General features: G+C 41.2%; 1 pseudogene; it reads right to left on the reverse strand.

Annotated features, from left to right (window-relative positions):
- Window positions 1-8,741: 8,741 nt before the first annotated feature.
- LOC118580643 lies at window positions 8,742-9,230 on the reverse strand (annotated as a pseudogene).
- Between the last annotated feature and the right edge of the window lie 9,382 nt (window positions 9,231-18,612).

The following is an 18,612-nucleotide window of genomic DNA, read 5'->3' on the forward strand; positions in this document are numbered from 1 at the left end:
GGGGGCGTGGCCGACGCGGAACTGGAGGCGCGGCCGGGAGGTGGGAGAGGGAGGGACGACGGCCCCGCGGGCTAAACGCCCAGCCTCCCGCCGGCCCCGCCTCCCACCCGTCGCTTAGCAACAAGACACCAGTCAAGAGCTGCGAGGTTTGGGAGACCCCGCCCCCCGAATGGCTTCCGGAGGGCCTGCGGCGTGCTCGCGCCCGGTGGCGGGGCGTGGTGCCAACCGACGGAGAAAATGACTGTCGCGGGATCCACCCGCTGGAGGGTGTGCGGCTGGGTGTGCAGATGCGGGGCGTTTCCTGAGGCAGTTTCCCAGAGAGCTTTCCTCCATTATTATGGGTTGTGAGGTACGGCCAGCGGGGTGAAGGAGAGTAAAGTTGGGAGATAAATTCCAAGTCCCTTTTTCGGTCAAGCCATTTATGTGGAAGCCGCGGATCATTTTAAAAAAAAAATAGCGCGTTTTAGAGCCAGTCCAGACACAGCAGAGAACCTGCCAAAAGTTCTTGACACCTCCGAGCCTTCCTTCTCCGCTCCGCTCTTGGGCTTCAAGACAGTCCCCGAGCGAGGCCTGAGCTCACAAGACAGATGTGCGGCTTAGAGAACGGACATTAATCCTCTGAGGATTTCAGAGGCAGCAGTACACTTAAAACTTTTTCCTCTTGGCATGGCAAATCCTGACTTACCACTTAACTACATTTTGTGGCATAGTCACCAGCATTTTCAATTTTTAGGCTTAAGATTGGCCTTTGTAAGGAAAATGCCTAGAAGAAATGTGATTTTTTTTTTTTTAGCTTTTAAAGGACATATTAGCATATAGTGTACAAAAAATGGGCTTCATTATAACATCTTAATACATGTGTCTGATATATTTTTGTCTTATTCATCGCCCATCCCCCTTTCTCATCCCAAATAGGCCCCTTTAATTTTCATGATTTTTTATTGAGATTCTAAAAGTACAGATTTTTATTTCACCCAAATTTAAATTTTATGTATGTTTCTGTTTTGCATACATGTATGTCTGTCTGCATCACATGCATGCCTGGTACCCTCAGAAATTACTCCGGTATTGGAGTTACAGATGGTTGTGAGCCTTCATGATGGTTGGTGCTGGTGATGGACTCAAGTCCTCTGAAGAGTATCCAGTGGTATTTACTGTGGAGTCATCTCATGAGCCTATTGCTAAAATTTCATCCCCAGGGAGATATAAGCCACTGTACCACTTCTCCTAGGGGGCCCAAGGACAAATGGAGAAATGATTCCACCAAAGTTCACTTTGGAGAACCAATGAGTGTATTGGGCTTCCTTACAGAGCATAGGTGAGAGGTTACTTAACAAGAGTGTGGGTGCTCCTCCACTCAAAAGGCCACACCTGGAAAGCATTTACCCACCAGGGATGAAGGCTTCTCTGTTGTAGATGGAGCCCCACCTCTCCTCTTCCCCATCTATATACTCTAGTCCCATCCCTGAGGCCACGTGCAATTCAGGGCAGAGTCACATACAATAGATGGTAGTAGCAGCTGGAAACACCCCTCTACCTGCTGAGATAATCCTTTTGCAGGGGGTACAGCTGAACTCCACTTGAAGAAGTATGCTTGGACAGTCACAAGAAGCTCCGAAGACATTTGGTGCATGTTGTTGTTTGCTTGTTCTGAGACAGGGTCTCACTGTGTGTTCCCAGCTAGCCTGGAACTCTGTAAATGGAGTTGGCCTCAAATCGTGGAGATGTGCCTGCTGGGGTTAAAGGCAGTAGTCACTACACCTGGCTTATTTGACATGCTCTTCATTATTTTCACATAATTTTCTATTTGAAGGGCCTTCATGAAGTTTCTAAGTCAACTTCCTGGTCTTAATGATGCTAAGATATTAGGAATTTCTCCAAAGTCACAACTGAGCTGGTACTTCCTGATTCACCACACCCATTTCTCTAGCAGACGTTGGAAAAGTACCTCCGAGTGTGTACTGGTACAGAGAAACTCAATGAGGCTCAAATGCCTAGAATAGGATAAAGCCACAGATTATGAGGCATTTTGTTATTGTACTTTTAACACACAGATGTACAGTGGTTAAAGAATTTCCACTGTGAGTCCTAACACCCACCATAAGTTGAAAGTTATAAAACTTCCAGAACTCAAAACAATAATTCTTTAGCATCTTGAAAAACTTCAAATTCATTTTCTACAATCCAGGAATATTTTGGAGGATTCTGATTTAAAAGTGGGGAGGGGAGCAGTTAAATTGCTAAATTGCATTGAAAAAAAAAAATCTACTGAACAAAGCAAGAATGAAATAAGAAGTATACTGTAACTGAGACTTTTGTCTAAAATTGGTAGTAAATGATAAATACCTATTTCCTAATCACTAGAACTGATAATTTTCACTTGGTCATCATGTTAATCCATCTGGGAATCTTATAAGCAAAAATATATGAATATCATTTGGAAAAAAGATAGACATGTGCATTAAATAAAATTTCCATTGGGTCTTGAAAAATAAGCTCCGAGACTATGATTTTTTTGAAGTTTCAGATTTGGAAATATGTCAGTATAAGCCATTCTTACTCCAGATCACAGTCTAAATGATGTATTCCATTGCTTGGTCAAATGAAAAAGGGGGAGTATTCAATGGATCCCAAACTTCAGTAGCCTGCAATTCACAATTTACTCCTAATTTTTGCCAGTGGAACTTGCTTTATGCTCAACTTATATGCTATAGTTTTCTATCTATGAATTTTGAACATGTGATAGTAATATGGTCTTCATTTTTCTCAGAATTCTTACTTTCTCCATCCACAAGTAAACGCCATCTGTGTATTAGTTGTCCTTATTCCCTATTCAAGGTCAACATTGTTAGTAACCAGGCCAGACCATCAGATTATAAAGCCACTGAAGCAACCCACATTCTCAAGAAATGTACTGGAGGAAGAAGAACATTTTGCAAGACTTTTACTGACCCAGCCTCACAGACTCCTGCATCTTACCTCAGACAGTGGTTGAAAAATTGTAAAATAATAATAATAAGTTGCTTTGACTTATGTGTTCCCCTCTTTAAAAGGAAAGAAAATAAAGCTTGTTGGAAAGGCAGGCAAAGGAGTGAATTTTTAGAATTTTACAGCCAATGTTGGTGGGAATATAAATGGACACAATCTTTTTCAATGGCAGCTTGTAAATGTCAACAAACTGATACAAGTATGTATGTGCATATGTTGGTTTATATTTACTTACATAAATGTATGTGTATGAATTTTGGCTCAGCAATCTTTCAAGATATTTAAATGAAGAAAATAATTACAAAAAACCCACAAAACTATCCTTATAAGATTTATTAAACCTTTGCTTATAGAAGCAAACAATATCTATTAATAGAGAAGCTAGGTAAGTAAACATATACATGTATCTACTAGATTAAGAATTCTGGCATTAAAATAGTTATGAAAATTTATAAAGTGAAAGGATATAGATAATATCTTGGGAGAAAGTACAGAATAGCATCATGAGTTGTCAGCTTATTTTGATTGTACAGAAAATGCAAAAGTCTGGAAATATACTCCCCAAATGTTAATATAGATATCTCTAGATGGCAGGGCTTTTGACAATGCATATGCTCTCTGTTTTTTTGAAGTTGAAATGTTTTATGGTACATATGAATTTATTCTTCTAAACTGATGGAGTAATTTTTCAGAATTGTTATTGATTCATGTGCTGCTTAATAAACCCCTTGGAAAACTACAAGGGAATGGTCTCTCCAGAACTAGAGCCAAGTGATGTTTCTAAAGATAGTCCAAGCCTCATTGGAGAACTGATATGACCATGGGTTGGAACTCTCAAAAGTCTGCCTCAAGACTTGATTTGAGCAGATATTTTTCCAAAGACAACAGATAAATTGAAGCAGGAATCTTAACTGGTCTTATTAATAAAAATCAAATCTGAGGCCAGTTATTGGGGTGAATGCTGGAAGATCAGAGAAGCAGAACAAGCCACAGATACCTCACCTTGCCAGTTCCTCAGCTGATTCTGTTTCCTCATACTGGAAGCCTCTGAGTCCTTATCCAAATGGGTCTCAGCTGAACTGTGCTGCTCCAAAGCCTAAAGGCTTAACCAGCCAAATGTTTCTAGTTTCTGGTCTTCACGCCTTATATATCTTTCTGCATTCTGCCATCACTCCCTGGGATTAAAGGCTCACTTCTCAGGATTAAAGGTGTGTGTCACCACAAATATATGATTGCATCTTTTTCATTTCCTCTGGGATTAGTTACGTCGAACAAGTTTTTATTCATTTATTATAGTGGTATTGTGTTCCCCAAAATATTGTGCACCCTAATAAATTTATCTGGGGTCAGAGAACAGAACAGCCACTAGATGCAGAGGCTAGAAAATGGTGGCACTCACACCTTTAATCCTAGCATTCCAGAGGCAGAAATCCCTCTGGATCTCTGAGTTCAAGGCCACATTGGAAACAGCCCAGGTGTTTAATCCTTTAATCCTAGGAAGTGATGGCAGAAAGAAGAAAGTTATATAAGGCAAGAAAACCAGGAACTAGGCTGGTTAAGCTTTTAGGCTTTGAGCAGCACAGTTCAGCTGAGACCCACTCAGATGAGGACAGAGAGGCTTTCAATCTGAGAAAACAGGATCAGCTGAGGAATTGGTGAAGTGAGAAAGCTGTGTCTTATTCTGCTTCTCTGATCTTCCAGCACTCACCCCAATACCTGGCTTGGGTTTGGTCTTATTAATAAGAACTTTTAAGATTCATGCCACATATATCTGCATATCTTTCCATTTTTAACCTATCAATGATTTTTTTAATAGTGATAATCTCCCAATGCTAGTGAGACTATGGAGAATTAGTGTCATTCATATACTAAAAATGAGAGTGTGAAATGGTTATAGCCACTCTGGAAAAGTTAGGTCAGTTCTACAAAATCTAAGAAAACATGTCCATACAAACTAGCAATAATAAACCTAGCAATTTATCCAAAAAGGTGAAAACAACTGCCACTATATAAGTAGGTAACAAGTCTAAGAGCCAGGGACTGGGAAATCAAGTATCAGTCAGACAACAAAATGAGGTAGGTCAAGGTGAAGGATGAGGAAGATAGGCCATACATCAGAGGTACTAACATTCATTCTGATTGTCTGGTGGCAAAGAGCATGGTGTTTGTTCAGTAGCCCTCTGTGAACTGAATCCATGATTGTATTAACTGTCTTGTCCATTTGGTCTAACCATCAATTTTAATTATCCAGATGAGAGATCTCCCAGAAATGAACTCTCTGCTGATTTGCCCTTTTGAATATTGACAGCAATTGCAATTTCCTTTCCCTGTTCTTATTCCTTCCTTTGTGAATATTTAAGAATAAAATAATCTATAGCATGTAGAAGTAACTTTTGTCCTCTATGGAATTCATGTGCAATATCAGACATAAAGGATAAATTCATGATTATAAAAAAGGCTATTGATATATTTGAACCTCATGAATACTGTTAGTGTGTTTTGTTGGAATGATTTAGTCCAATCAGTTATTAAGTAAAATCTACTAATATCTAGAACTCCCCATTGTTGATGTTATAAAAGTATTTCCTAAGGAACACATACATAGTCCCATAATCTCTGCCTAGTAATATGCTGTTAGTGCACAGAACCATCTCAATTAACTACCACATTTATACTATTCTCAGACCTTTTTATATTTAAGGAGATTATGAGTCAGATTCATTAATTTGGTTTCATTAAATGTTAAATTAAATTTATCAGCTACTGATTCAAACTGCTGCAGCTCTTCCCTCCAGGAAGTTAAAAGAGCACCACCTAGTGGAATGTTTTATAAAAACTCCTTCCACCTCTTCAAACTGAAGCAATCACCTTTAAAATTAATAATAATTATAGTTATTGATAGATTTCCTGTACCCTAATAATAGGTTTTTCCACCAATACAGTAAGCTAGATCAAGCCAAATTAAAAAGTAAAAGGCCAGCCTAGCAGTGGTGGTGCACGTCATTAATCCCATTACGCGGGAGGTAGAGCCAGGTGGATCTCTGTGAGTTCGAGGCCAGCCTGGTCTACAGAGCGAGATCCAAGACAGGCACCAAAACTACACAGAGAAACCCTATCTCGAGGGGTTGGGGATTTAGCTCAGTGGTAGAGCGCTTGCCTAGCAAGCGCAAGGCCCTGGGTTCGGCCCTCAACTCTGGGGAAAAAAAAAAAAAGAGAAACCCTATCTTGAAAAACAAAACAAACAAAAAGACCAGGTTTATTTGGGCAAAGCACACCCAGGTGGCCTTCCAGCCCCCAGAGATGAGTCGGGAAGGGGGCAAGAGAAATCACATGGCCAGCTAAAGGGGGGAGCTTAAATACCCTATAGGCATGGACTGATGATGTGTCCTCCACAAACTGGGTTTGCGCCCAATTCTAACACTTTGTGGGGACTTGGGGAACTGGCAGCCTCAGGGAGGAGCCTCTGAGACTTCCAGGAATGGGGAATTGGACTTTGGAAATTCTAAGAGGATGGGGTCTGGAGAGGGAGGAATGGGGCCAAGCTAGAGATTCCAGCCAAACAATTATAATTTATAATTTTGAGGGTCTAACTAACTACTTATCCCTTGCTGGCCTGGAACTCACAGTGATCCACTTGTATCTGCCTTGAGAACGCTGGGATTAAAGGCTTATACCACCATACCTGGCTATAATCACCAATTTAAACTTTCTTTTTAAGTGACAGTGGTATATAAATACATTTTTATTCTTTATAAAGTAAATTCAAAGTATCCTTTAAACTAAACTTCAGATTAGAGGGCCCAAATCAATATTAATTCATGACATTTTAACTAATTTTTACTGTTGAATTTTTTTCTTCTTTGAAACATTTTGCTTCTCATTTAGAATTATATTTCATGTAGAATTAAGAAAAGTCTTATTTGATTGCAAATTTGTTTTGACTTTTTTTTTTTTCTTGAATGTTGTATAGAAGTTTTAATTCTTTGTTATGGGCCACTCTATCTGGACAGCCTTTGGGGGCGGGGGAGAGAAGGCACAGAGCCAATGACACAGACACTGGGAGTCAGGTGAGAAGCAAGCAGCAGACTCATTTAGTGTGGCTATGAGGTGAACCTATACACCCCCTCCTGATTTCCCATTGGCAGCCAGAGACTCTCTTAGCTGTGTTGTCTTTCTCATTAGCCCCCAGAATTCTGATGGTTGTGCATCACCAATCACAAGGTGCAGCAGCAGACTCCAAGTTGGCTCAGGGGGAAGTAGCTAACATGCATGGCTATGCATACTACTGGAACAGGGCAGTTGTACTTTTATCAGGCTCACTGGCTGTGCTCCTCCTATAATTCTTCACTGGTTAGGTTAGACATTTGCACTCTTCTTTGAGGTTCATATGTATGGTCATTTCATTGCAAGGCTTAAACTAAATGGAAAAACAAAAACAAAAAAAACTCAAATCATTTTCAATAAAACCAGGACTAAGAGAAGCAAGTCTGTTCTCCCCATGGGTATTCAACAGGTTTGAATGACAATGGCCCCCTATAGGGTCATATATTTGCATACTTAGCCCCCTGTGATCAACTATTTGGAAGGATTAGAAAGTGTGGCCTTGTTGGAATAGATGTTGCTGTGGGATGTCTTTCTATATACTGTGAATATGTGTGGCTCCCATTGGATAATAAATAAAGCTGTTTTGGCCTCTGGAAAAAAAGCTTACACTGAGACACTTGCATTGCTACACCTAGCTCTTTATGTGCCATAAGGAAGAAGAGAGACAACACTTATGGGTTCCAAAGATTTTAATAATTCACCACATAACCCCTGACCAATCAAGGCTGCAGGACAAGGACTTGGGAGCCTTGTTTCTCCTGACAGCCCTGAGCAGGGGCAGAAGTGGGGTTTTTTTGTTTTTGTTTTTTTTGTTTTGTTTTGTTTTGTTTTTGTTTGTTTGTTTTTGTTTTCGAGACAGGTTTTCTCAGTGTAACAGCCCTGACCTGACTGGAACTGCCTCTGTAGATCAGGCTGGCCTTGAACTCACAGAGATCCACCTGCCTCTGCCTTCTGGATGCTGGGATTAAAGGCATGTGCCACCACTGCCCAGCTTCATGTATTTCTTTTTTAAATTTTCATTATTATTGTGTGGGTGTATGATTTATGTGTGTAGCTGACATGTACCATTGTGTGTGTGTGTGTGTGTGTGTGTGTGTGTGTGTGTGTGTGTGTGTAGATCAGAGGACAACTTTGTGGAGGTAGTTCTCTCTTTCTACTTTTACATGGGTTCCAAGGACCAAATCTGGGTTATCAGACTTGCACATACAGTGCCTTTCCTCACTAGGCCATCACTTCCCTCTTTTTTAGTGTACAAACATTTCTAGGTGTGCTTAATGATTCTTTTTTTAAAAAATATTTCCTTATTTTACATCCTGACCACAGTTTCCCCTCGCTTCTCTCTTACCAGTCCTGCCCTGTGCTGCTGCTGCTGCTGCTGCTTCTTCTTCTTCTTCTTCTTCTTCTTCTTCTTCTTCTTCTTCTTCTTCTTCTTCTTTTCTTCTTCTTCTTCTCCTTCTTCTTCTTCTTCTCCTTTCTGTTTCAAAAAGCTTTATTTTTACTTGGCCCAAGACTTGGGAGGGGTTTTAGGGCAGTTAGAAAGCTGCCTAGTGGCTTGAGAGGTTCCACTGGAGGTCCTGAGGCTGGCTGGTACAGAGCAGAGGAGGGAGCCGCTTGGAAGGTGAGTCCTCCTAGATGTGCTTGAGAGCCACTCAGAGATACTCTATGCCCAGAGACGGCTGGGGCATGCCAGTCTGTATTGGCTACGGCACAGCCACCCTGTGGAGGTGGTCAGGTGGTTGCCCATCTACTTGATGAGCTTCACCTTCTCATCTAGGAAGTGGTTTTCCAGGAAGTCACAGAGATGAGGGTCTGTGCAGGCAGAAGCCAGGGAATGAAGATCCAAGAGGGCCTGATTCAGGTTCTTCTCCAGGGCCAAGACAGCTTCCATGGCCTCCTGGGCTCTACCCCACTCATCTTGAGATGGCTGCTGCACTTTGTGGTCTGCAACTTGAACTCTCATGCTTCTCCTTGGCCAGTTCCCGCAAGAAGTGGTCTACACCCTCCAGAGTCACGTCCTCCTAATCAAAATAGTAGCCCAGAGAGAGGTAGGTGTAGGAGGCCCACAGGTCCAAGTTGGCCAAGCAGTTCATGGCAGCTTCCCTTTTGGTGGAGTAATTCTTACATATGTGCAAGGTCATGGCTGACCCTTAGTATGTAGCTAACCACAAAGAGACAGTGTGTCTGGTCCTAGGAGCCAAAGGAGCTGAGGAGATGGTCCCAGAGGCTACCACTGGAGAGACTGAAAGGTGACTGGAAGCTAACAAAGACAAGTCCTCTAGTCTTTTCTGTCCAAACACTGTTGGAATAAGACACATGGGACCCCTGAGAAACTGTTGTGCTTAATGATTCATAAAGGAAACAATATTGATAAAATACGCTGTCATAGTTATTTTAATATACCGTCGCTTATCTCAGTGTTTTCTCCCTTGGGAATTTCATTAAAAGATTTCAACCTGTGAATCTGGAAAAATTTTTGGACACAGCTATAAATAAACACTATTTAGTTGAATTTATTTATCTATTTCACTGGACCCCTAACTAGATGATACACACAATAGATATATAATTTAATATACAGATTGTTTTAAATGTTCTGTTTTAATACTATTCAAGAAACTAGGTTCTTAATCACTGTTGAACCCAACTATAATTTCCACCTCAATCTTTAAATCTCTAATTTCCCAAATGATCTACTTTAAAGCTTCATTTTCCGCATTAAAGAGGCCATTAAACACATTTATCCAGGCAATTAAAAGGCATTGCATAGGACCGACAAAAAACCATGGATATATTAAATTGCCCTCACTTTAAATCAATCAGCTAATATGAGTCTGTAATTAACATCCATATGGTAGGGAAGCTTACCTTGGCTAGAAATACAAGGCACTTTGGTGAGCTCTGGACTCAAAATGAATGAAAGTCAATCATGTTTCTTCTTGATATGAGAATCATTAGGAAGGCAAGGATGTGGAGCAGCTGAGAGCATTATAAGGTGAGCCAGAGGCTGCATGTCAGTCATCATGATGGGAGGTGAGGGATGTGTCAGGGATTAGGAAGGCCTTGTGGGAACCATAAGAGGCATTTTTCTTGAGAAAAGACTGCTCCTTTGTCCCTGGGTGCTTCATTTTACTGGTATCTCTCTACTTTGAACACCTGGCCCTCCAAATACAATATTTAGACTAATCCTTGTTTATTCACTCATAACCATTTTCTTTTTACACAAAAGGGTAGAACACATTGAACTTAATACTTAATTTGACTTGTTCATAGTAACTAATCCTAGTAATTAAATTCAGCTCTGTATTTGATCCAAGAACTTGAAACAAAGGGCCAAGAATAGTTACTTATGACTCATGAAGGAAATGGAAATAACTACCATAAAACAAACAAACTAAAGATAAACAATAGAAAGGAAAGGATGAAGGATGGAAGGAAAGCAGGAAGGAAGAAGGAAAGGAGAAAGAAAGATAATAGGAAGAGGATGCTGCAGGGAGCTGTCCATCTTCCCCTCCAGATGCAGACAATCCCTCAGCTTCTGAGAGCTGCCAATGGTTCATAAATGAGTTGCCCATTGCCCATTCCCCTGGACAGAAGAGAGCTGTCTCTTGCAGGCCTATGGCCTCCCTCCCCAGGAAGAGCCTCCATCTGCTGGCTGGTTGATGCAGGGGCACAAAGGTTCAACTTGAACATTTTGATGGAAAATATCTTCCAAAAGGCTGTTCTAGTTCAACACTTTCATTGGCCCAGCAGATGTCTTAGTTACGGTTGCTCAGCAGTTTACTTTCTCTCTCTGCCCTGTAACCTTCCCTAGCTCCCTTGTAAGAGTTATTAAACAAATTGAAAAGCAAGATAATGCCCTGTAAAGTTCCTGAATGCAAAGCTGCATCTCACACTCTTTTCCAGTGGAATTGTAGATGGCATGTGGACCAAAAGAGAAAAAGGCATTCTTTGAGAATCTGAGCTACTTTCATATCCTTTCTGTTAACTATGTACTAAATACTGCTGCTGATCAAAACATGGACACAGGAAGTATTAAAATATTTTGTACCATAGAATCATGGTTTCTAAGTAGTTGTAATACCTAGGAGTACTCTCTCAAGAAATTGATGTCATCACTGGGCTAGGGAGATGGCTCAGAGGTGAGAAACACATGCTGTTCTCACAGAGCCCCCAAGTTCAACTCCCAACTCACATTGGGCAGTTCATGACTGTAACTCCACATGCAGGGGATCCAATACCTCTGACCTATGGGGGCACCAGCACTTGAGTATATACCTGCACACAGACACACAGACATATGCAAGTACTTCAAAACAAAATGTCTTTAAAAAATGAATCTGACATCATCTAGTGATAACTACATCTGTAATTTATAATGAGCTCAGTGGAGAAATTACTCTTCTGAATAATTTCACAAAATGTCCAGCTATCTTGGGTTTCTATCATATGAATAATTTAGTTGAGATCAAGCATGTTCAGGGTGGTGTAGCCTTAGACCATATAAATGATCTATGTTGTGTTCATTTTGAAGGCTTGTATGTATCTACACTAGAAATTCCAGAACTTCTGTGCCTTAAACATATAATAGTTTAGGAGAGTAATTTAAAATACTGAACTGTAGTGGTCTGAATGAGAATGGCCTCCATAGGCTTATGTATTTGAATGCTTGGCCCCCAGTTGGTAGAATTGTTTGGGAAGGATTAGTAGGTATGGCTTGTTGGAGGAGGCGTGTCACTGGGGATGGACTTTGAAGTTTTAAAAGCCCATGTCTGTTGTTGTTTGTTTTTACTCTTTTGGGAGGCCCACCACCCAGCTCCCAAATCAATCACACATGGAGACTTATTCTTAATTATAAATGTATGGCCTTAGCTTGGCTTGTTTTTTAGCCAGCTCTTCTTTTAAATTATCCCTGTATATCTTTTGCCTCTGGACTTTTTTCTTTTCTTACTTCTGTATGTCTTATTTTTACTCTTCTGGACTTTTTTTCTTTTCTTACTTCTGTATGTCTTACTTTTACTCCCACTCCATGGTTGGCTGTGTAGCTGGGTGGCTGGGCCCAAGCATCCTCCTCTCCTTGTTCTCTTATCCTTTCTTCTTTTCCTCCTTCTATTTATGCTCTCTGCTCTATTTATTTCACCTTCTATATATACTCTCTGTTTGCCAGGCCCACTCATCCTTTCTTCTGCCTTGCAGTTGACTGTTCATCTCTTTATTATACCATCAGGTATTCTAGACAGTCAAAGTAACACTTCACAGAGTTAAACCAATGCAACATAACCAAGAGTAGCACACCTTAAAATAATATTCTACAACACATGTCGTTCTCAACTAGCTCTCTCTGATTCCTGTTTGTGGATGTAAGTTCTCAGCTACTGCTCGAGTGCCATGCCTGTCTTCCTCCTGCCATGCTCCTCTGCCATGGTGGCCATGGACTCACCCTCTGACACTGTAAGCCCCAATAAACTCTTTCTTCTATAAGTTTCCTTGGTCATGTTATCCTAGCATAGCAATAGAAAAATAACTAAGATATGAGCTATCAGGATCTATGGTAGATGTTAGGAAAAATTTTAAATATTGCCTCTGTTTGTAACTATTTCCATTAAATTAAAACATTCCCTCCTCCAGAGAAAGGGTGTCTCATAGTGAAGTGATTGGTAGAAACCATCTCTTGACTCCAACCAAGTTCTTATCCCACCCTCTTCTGGGAATGAAGTGGGCAGACTAAGAAGAGTTTGTGGTGTGTGGGGTAGTTAACTGTCAGTTCAGGATGAACAAGTTTACTAAAACAACATCTTGTCAGGCAGGACTTAAATAAAATGGGTTTGAACTCTTAGTAGCAGAAGGATGCTGGAAGGCAGCTGTTACAGCTCTGGGAAGTGTTTGAGATCTTGTAGATCTTGAGAATGCCAAGACTCAAGCCTGAAGCTGCAGCTCTGAAAGCCTGGCGTAGCTGAGTGTTGTAAGAATCTAGCAGTCACCATTTCTAGGATAAACAGTAGAATGAACAGTTGTTCTCCAGAAGTACCTTGACCTTGAAGAAATCATTGTGGAAAACAGTGATTATTTTCCTTGATTTGTAAAATTGTTTTTCCGAGGGGGTGTTACAGCCTTTGCATGACTTTGGTCACAAGATGCTCTGGCATACCTGGAGATCATGGATTATTAGGTACTGCAAATGGTACACAATAAGGACTAAAGTAGAGGGCATGATGCTATCCTTTAAAGAAACATATAGATTAAATTAGAGACCTTGGTATGAAGAAATAGTTTACCTGACAATCAACTTTATCTAACAATCAATAAATATGTCTTTGTATGCTGTTCAAGGTTCAGTCCATCAGAGGCTGAACCTTCTAGCTGCTGCACAGGCCTAAAAATTCATCTTGGAGTGACCTCTTTCTTCAATCAGCTCTTGCAACACAGAACATCCAGACAGCTGAAGGGATTTCCCTTGCCTGCAGCCATAGATGGAGTTCCTGGGGGCTGGCCTAAGTAAATTCCCTGCCCAGGGCAGAAACCTCAAGAATGGGGAAGGCTCCGAGGTGTCTGTTTTCAGCAATTCTTGGGGTAGTCTTTAATCTTCTGGTTTCATCCTCTAAAAAGAGAAGAGTCATCTGGGGTCAGGGCTCCCAGAAGTTGGGCTCCAAGGGCTTTCTTGTCTTCTCTTCCTTCAAGTTCTCTAAAACCATGAAGTATCCAGATTTATAAGGTGTCTGCTAGTTGGGTCATAATTGACTGAATGTAGTAAATAAGGGGGAAAAATGGGACTAATTAGAGAAAAGCTGTCAAATCTTGTGTGGGGAGAGGAAGAACTGTGGGCCTGCCCAAAAGCTGTCAAACGTTCACAGTCAGATCTACAGGTCTCTGTCTGTGCAGAGATGGGAAAAGGAAGTTTCTGTTTGTTCCCTGTTGCCATAGTGATCTTCGCCGCCACACTTCCATGCTTTAGCGATCTGGCTGTCAGTTTTGTTCAGCCAGGGATTTTGTTTATCTGCTCTCTGAGGCTCTTTTGCTCTCATGAGCCTGTGAACTGTCAGAAAATGTTGTATAGGTAAGCTGTCACTCATGCTGGTGTGGGCTTTTTGGTGGTCTGTAGTGGTTTGAATTAAGAATAACTGCCATAGTCTCATATAGCAAAATTCGTAGTCCCCAGTTGGTGGAACTGTTTGGGAAGGATTAAAAAGTGTGGCCTTCCCGGAGGAGGTGTGTCACTAGGGGTGGAGTTTGAGGTTTGAGCCCATGCCACTCTGAGTTAGTACCCCCATCCCAGTCTGTCTCTGTCTTAAGGTTATTGTCTCAACATGTACACTCTCAGTACTGTTCCAGGACCATGCCTGCCTGCCTGCTGCCATGCTTCCTGCCATAATGGTCAAGGACTCACCTCTGAACTTAGAAGCCAATTAAGTATTTCTTTTGTGAGTTGTCTTGGCACAGCAATAGAAAAGTAACCAAAGCAGTGGTGTCATTGCCTTTGAATCACGTGTGCTCCTATAACTAATCTCTCACTCATGCTTCTTCTGTGAATAGTCCCAATAAAACTCACTGGTTCACTAAGTTGCACTTGGGTAGAATCATTTCTTTGCTCTGTCGTTGGTGTTCTATATAGGGTGAATAGACATTGGTCCACCACCACTTCCCCCCAACACACATACACCTCCCCTCTCCCAGAAAAGTCAAGCAGTTGGTACCTGAACTGAGGAAACCAAGGTTGAGTTGGGGAGTAATAGTTGCATGGTTCCTGCAGTGGTTGCTGATTTATGCGACTGAGGATGATTCATGTGAGGTTGGAAGGTTCAGGGGTCAGTCCCACTATGGCTATGTTTCCCCATATGGGTATAGGATGGTGTGCCTTCTTGCTGTAGTGTTGAATGCATGCTCCTTGTAAGGGGTGATATGTGACCAAAGCCTGACCATCTGAGAGTGGAGTATCCTTGTAGTGAATCACAGGCCAGCCATCTTTCTCATGACATGCCCCTTTAATGAGTGAGGTCTACCACCCAGTATGAAATAGAGCCAAATTGATGATGGACTAGAGAATATATGGAAGTCCTTGAAAGTGGTAAGTATGAGATTGGATGACTAGCATGCCCCTTATGTGTGGCCTTTGTTGTAGATGATAAGATATGCAGCTGAGACTCACTTATCGTCCCAAAAAAGGACTTACCCACATAAGAGAGGAATTACAATAGGAAAAGGATGAAGATGCTATCTATTGCATTAGCATCTAATTTCACAGTGAAAGTGGGAAGAGGAGGAGAGGGAGGTATTGGCTTACCAATTCTCATTCCGGCAGGATTCAAAGAAAGAGCACAAATTATACCTGTGCTAAAGAGCCCCTCCAGGGATCCAAAACTTGGAACCTATGGGAAGAAATTAGGAAGAGAACATGGTAGAAGTAATAGAAGATACTGCTCATTCCAAACCTTTAGTAGGGAAAAAGAGGACAATCCGTGATTCACTATGCAAATGAGGCCTCAATAACAGCAACACAGGAAAACATGGTAATCAGGGAATGAATATTCTGCCCTTGAATTGGGAAAGAGTTTTAAACAAAGGGAAGAGATATCCTTGCTTGTGAGGATATAAGTAATAGGACAGATGGGAAGAAAGTGGAAAAACTGAGCAAAACCATCCATTCCTCATGAGTCAAGGATACATAACCTGAGCCGATATAAAGGAAAGTTGTCTCTGGTGAACGGGTTCATATGAGCCATTAGGGACACTTGTAACCATCGGCTGGTGCCTCTGTAGAGGCTGTGTTTGACGCCTAGTTCCTTGGGCCAGATAGGAGAATTCGGGAAGAGGCTAACCCAGTAGAGAGCTAAAGATTGGATGGGGATTTAGTGGCTTTGCTGAGCTCCAAGGTGAGACATGATTTTTATGAGATAGGAGAGACTTTGGTGGATCTGAGTAATTTAGTTTGGAATGTACCTAAGGTTTATAAAATGTTAAGACAAGCAAGAGGCGGTTGAGATAAAGGTAACGCATATCCTGGGTCTGTCTGGGTCACTCAAAGACAAATGTGGCAAGCTTTGTGTAGAGCTGAAGTTCTTTTGGGGAAAATTAACAAAACCCCAAATACTGTGTTAGCTTCTGGAAAGCTTTAAAGCATGAGCAACAATTCACAGAAGCAATAAATGATTTAACAGTTGATACATGTGATGGAATTTGTTTTCATGTTGTATTCATCCTTTTAACATTTTGTTTTCCTTTCATCTATCTATCTATCTATCTATCTATCTATCTACCTATCTACCTATCTACCTATCTACCTATCTAATTCATTTATTAGTATCTCTTTAGCCATGTAAGAACAACTGATTTGCTTGGAGTGACCTTCAGAGATGCTGGCCAGGCTTTGTTTAAAAAAAAAAAAAAAAAAGGTTTTGTTATATAATATAATACTGAGTATTGAATGTATTACAGATTTAGAAAAACATTTGAAATAACAGTAAAACAGAAGCTAAAGAGTTTGGATGAATGTACCCTATAAGCATGAAAACTACACTCCAAGAGACATAAAGCTATTGAATGAAAATCTCAGTGGCAGGTGGGCTACCTCCCTAGGAGGTCAGTGAGGCCCCTGAGGATATTGCTAACAATGTTTGTTTGCCAGAACTAGATGGTGGATCTCTTTTGCCAAAAACTTACCATACCTTGGTTATAGAACATGAAGAAATCAAGCTCGAACTGAGCTGGAAGCTCCATCCCTTCTGGCAGGCTTTCACAATGCCAAGAGGTGCCATGCAGGCTTCTTGGGGAGAATTATCACAACAAGTCCTGCTTAGCTATGGACCTTGTATGCCATGGTGCCAACCTACCAGGGAAGATGAGCACACTGGAGCAATAGTTGTATAACTCTTGTGGATGCAACCAACTGCTTGCTGACTGGACTCAAGGTCTATGCCACAGAAGGGCACTCACAACTGGTACAATAAATAAGGCAAAATTCTACGACTAAGTAGATCATGGACTCCAGCAAGGCAGCAACTGCTATTGTTCTTTCTGGTGTGATGTGCCTGTCAAACTGCCTTCTAAAATATTTGCATTTAAACTTCTAGATGCCTGTTTCTCTCAGTCTTGGCCATGAAGGGATATTTGTTTGGGGGTTTGTTTTTGTTTTTGTTTTTTTCAAGGGGCAGTAATTACTGCCGAGACTCATATCTACCCAGGTCCAGTGCTCAGGTATAGATGAAGGAAAATAATTAGACATTTGTATCACCCACTCCAAGTACAAGAGTACCTTATGAAAATGGCATGGAATGAATGTAAGAGCCACAGGACAGGCTGGAGTGTTGTGGAGTTATTTCCTCTAAATTGAAACATTCTCTTCTCTGAGGAAGGATGGAATGTTCATAAGACCCAGGAAGTAAATGACACTTAAAAGATTCAGAAAGTTCATAAAATGTGCAAGATCCAGAAATGCCCTCCACAAAGTTACACAAGCAGTAACAGTTTCTAAGGAGAAAATACTATCCTGCTGGCCCACCTGCCTGTAACTTGTGTAGGGAGCTCCACGGATCCAATTTTTGTTAGTTGTCATTTATACTAGTGTAGACTTTTTGGTGATGCTGTTGCCAATTCACACAAGATCCTATAAGCAGCCCCTTCATCCACACTTCTGAAATTAACTTCAATAAACTCACTAAGCTGTACTTGGGTGGAATTGTTTCTTTGGTCTGTTACCAATGCCTCACCTGGGATAAATGAACATTTGTTGCGAGCTCTCTAGAAAAAAGTCATAAAACTTCTGTATGTAAAAATAACCTCTTAAATTTTCTTCCAAGTAGATCCTTGATGAAACAGAGCATTAGGATAATGCAAACTTTTCAGGTGCCTTGTGTCCTCTCCTCTTCATCTCAGCCCTCTCTGCCTCTTCTAGCTTGTCTTTGCTTACATTGCTTGCCCTTCATTTATTTCCCTCTTTTGTCCTCTTTCGTCTTCTGTTTTTAGCATGCTGGCACATGCCTGTAACTCTGGCACTTGAGAGCTGAAGCAGGAGGTTCATGTATTTGAGGCCAGCCTTGGTTACACAATAAAACTTTATGTCAAATTAAAAAAAGAAAAGAAAAAGTTGTGCTTTGAATAAGAAATGCCCGCCCATAGGCTCACGTATTCGAACACTTGGTCCCGGGTTGGTGGTGTTCTTTGAGAAAGTTATAGAACCTTTGGGAGGTAGAGCCTTGTTAGAGGAAATATGTCATTAGGGGCAGGTTTTCAGGGCTTATAACTTCACCTCAATTCCTGTTTTCTCCGTCTCTCTGCTTCCTGTGTATGGATGAAAAAAACGTGATCAGCCAGCTTCCTGCTCCTCCCCCTATGCTTTCCTCCACTGCTGCCATGTCTTTCTCTCCCTGGTGGACTCTGGGTCTCTGGACCAGAAGCCAAAATAAATTCTTTCTTCCTTAGGTGCTTGTTGCTGGGTCCTAACAGCTCCCCTGGGGGAAGGGGTGAGAAGGCGTAGTCAACAATACAGACCCCAGCAATCAGGTGAAAGACAAACACTAGACTCCTTTATTC

This window comes from Onychomys torridus, chromosome 1, assembly GCF_903995425.1.
Source record: "Onychomys torridus chromosome 1, mOncTor1.1, whole genome shotgun sequence".
In the NCBI taxonomy this organism is placed as follows: domain Eukaryota; kingdom Metazoa; phylum Chordata; class Mammalia; order Rodentia; family Cricetidae; genus Onychomys; species Onychomys torridus.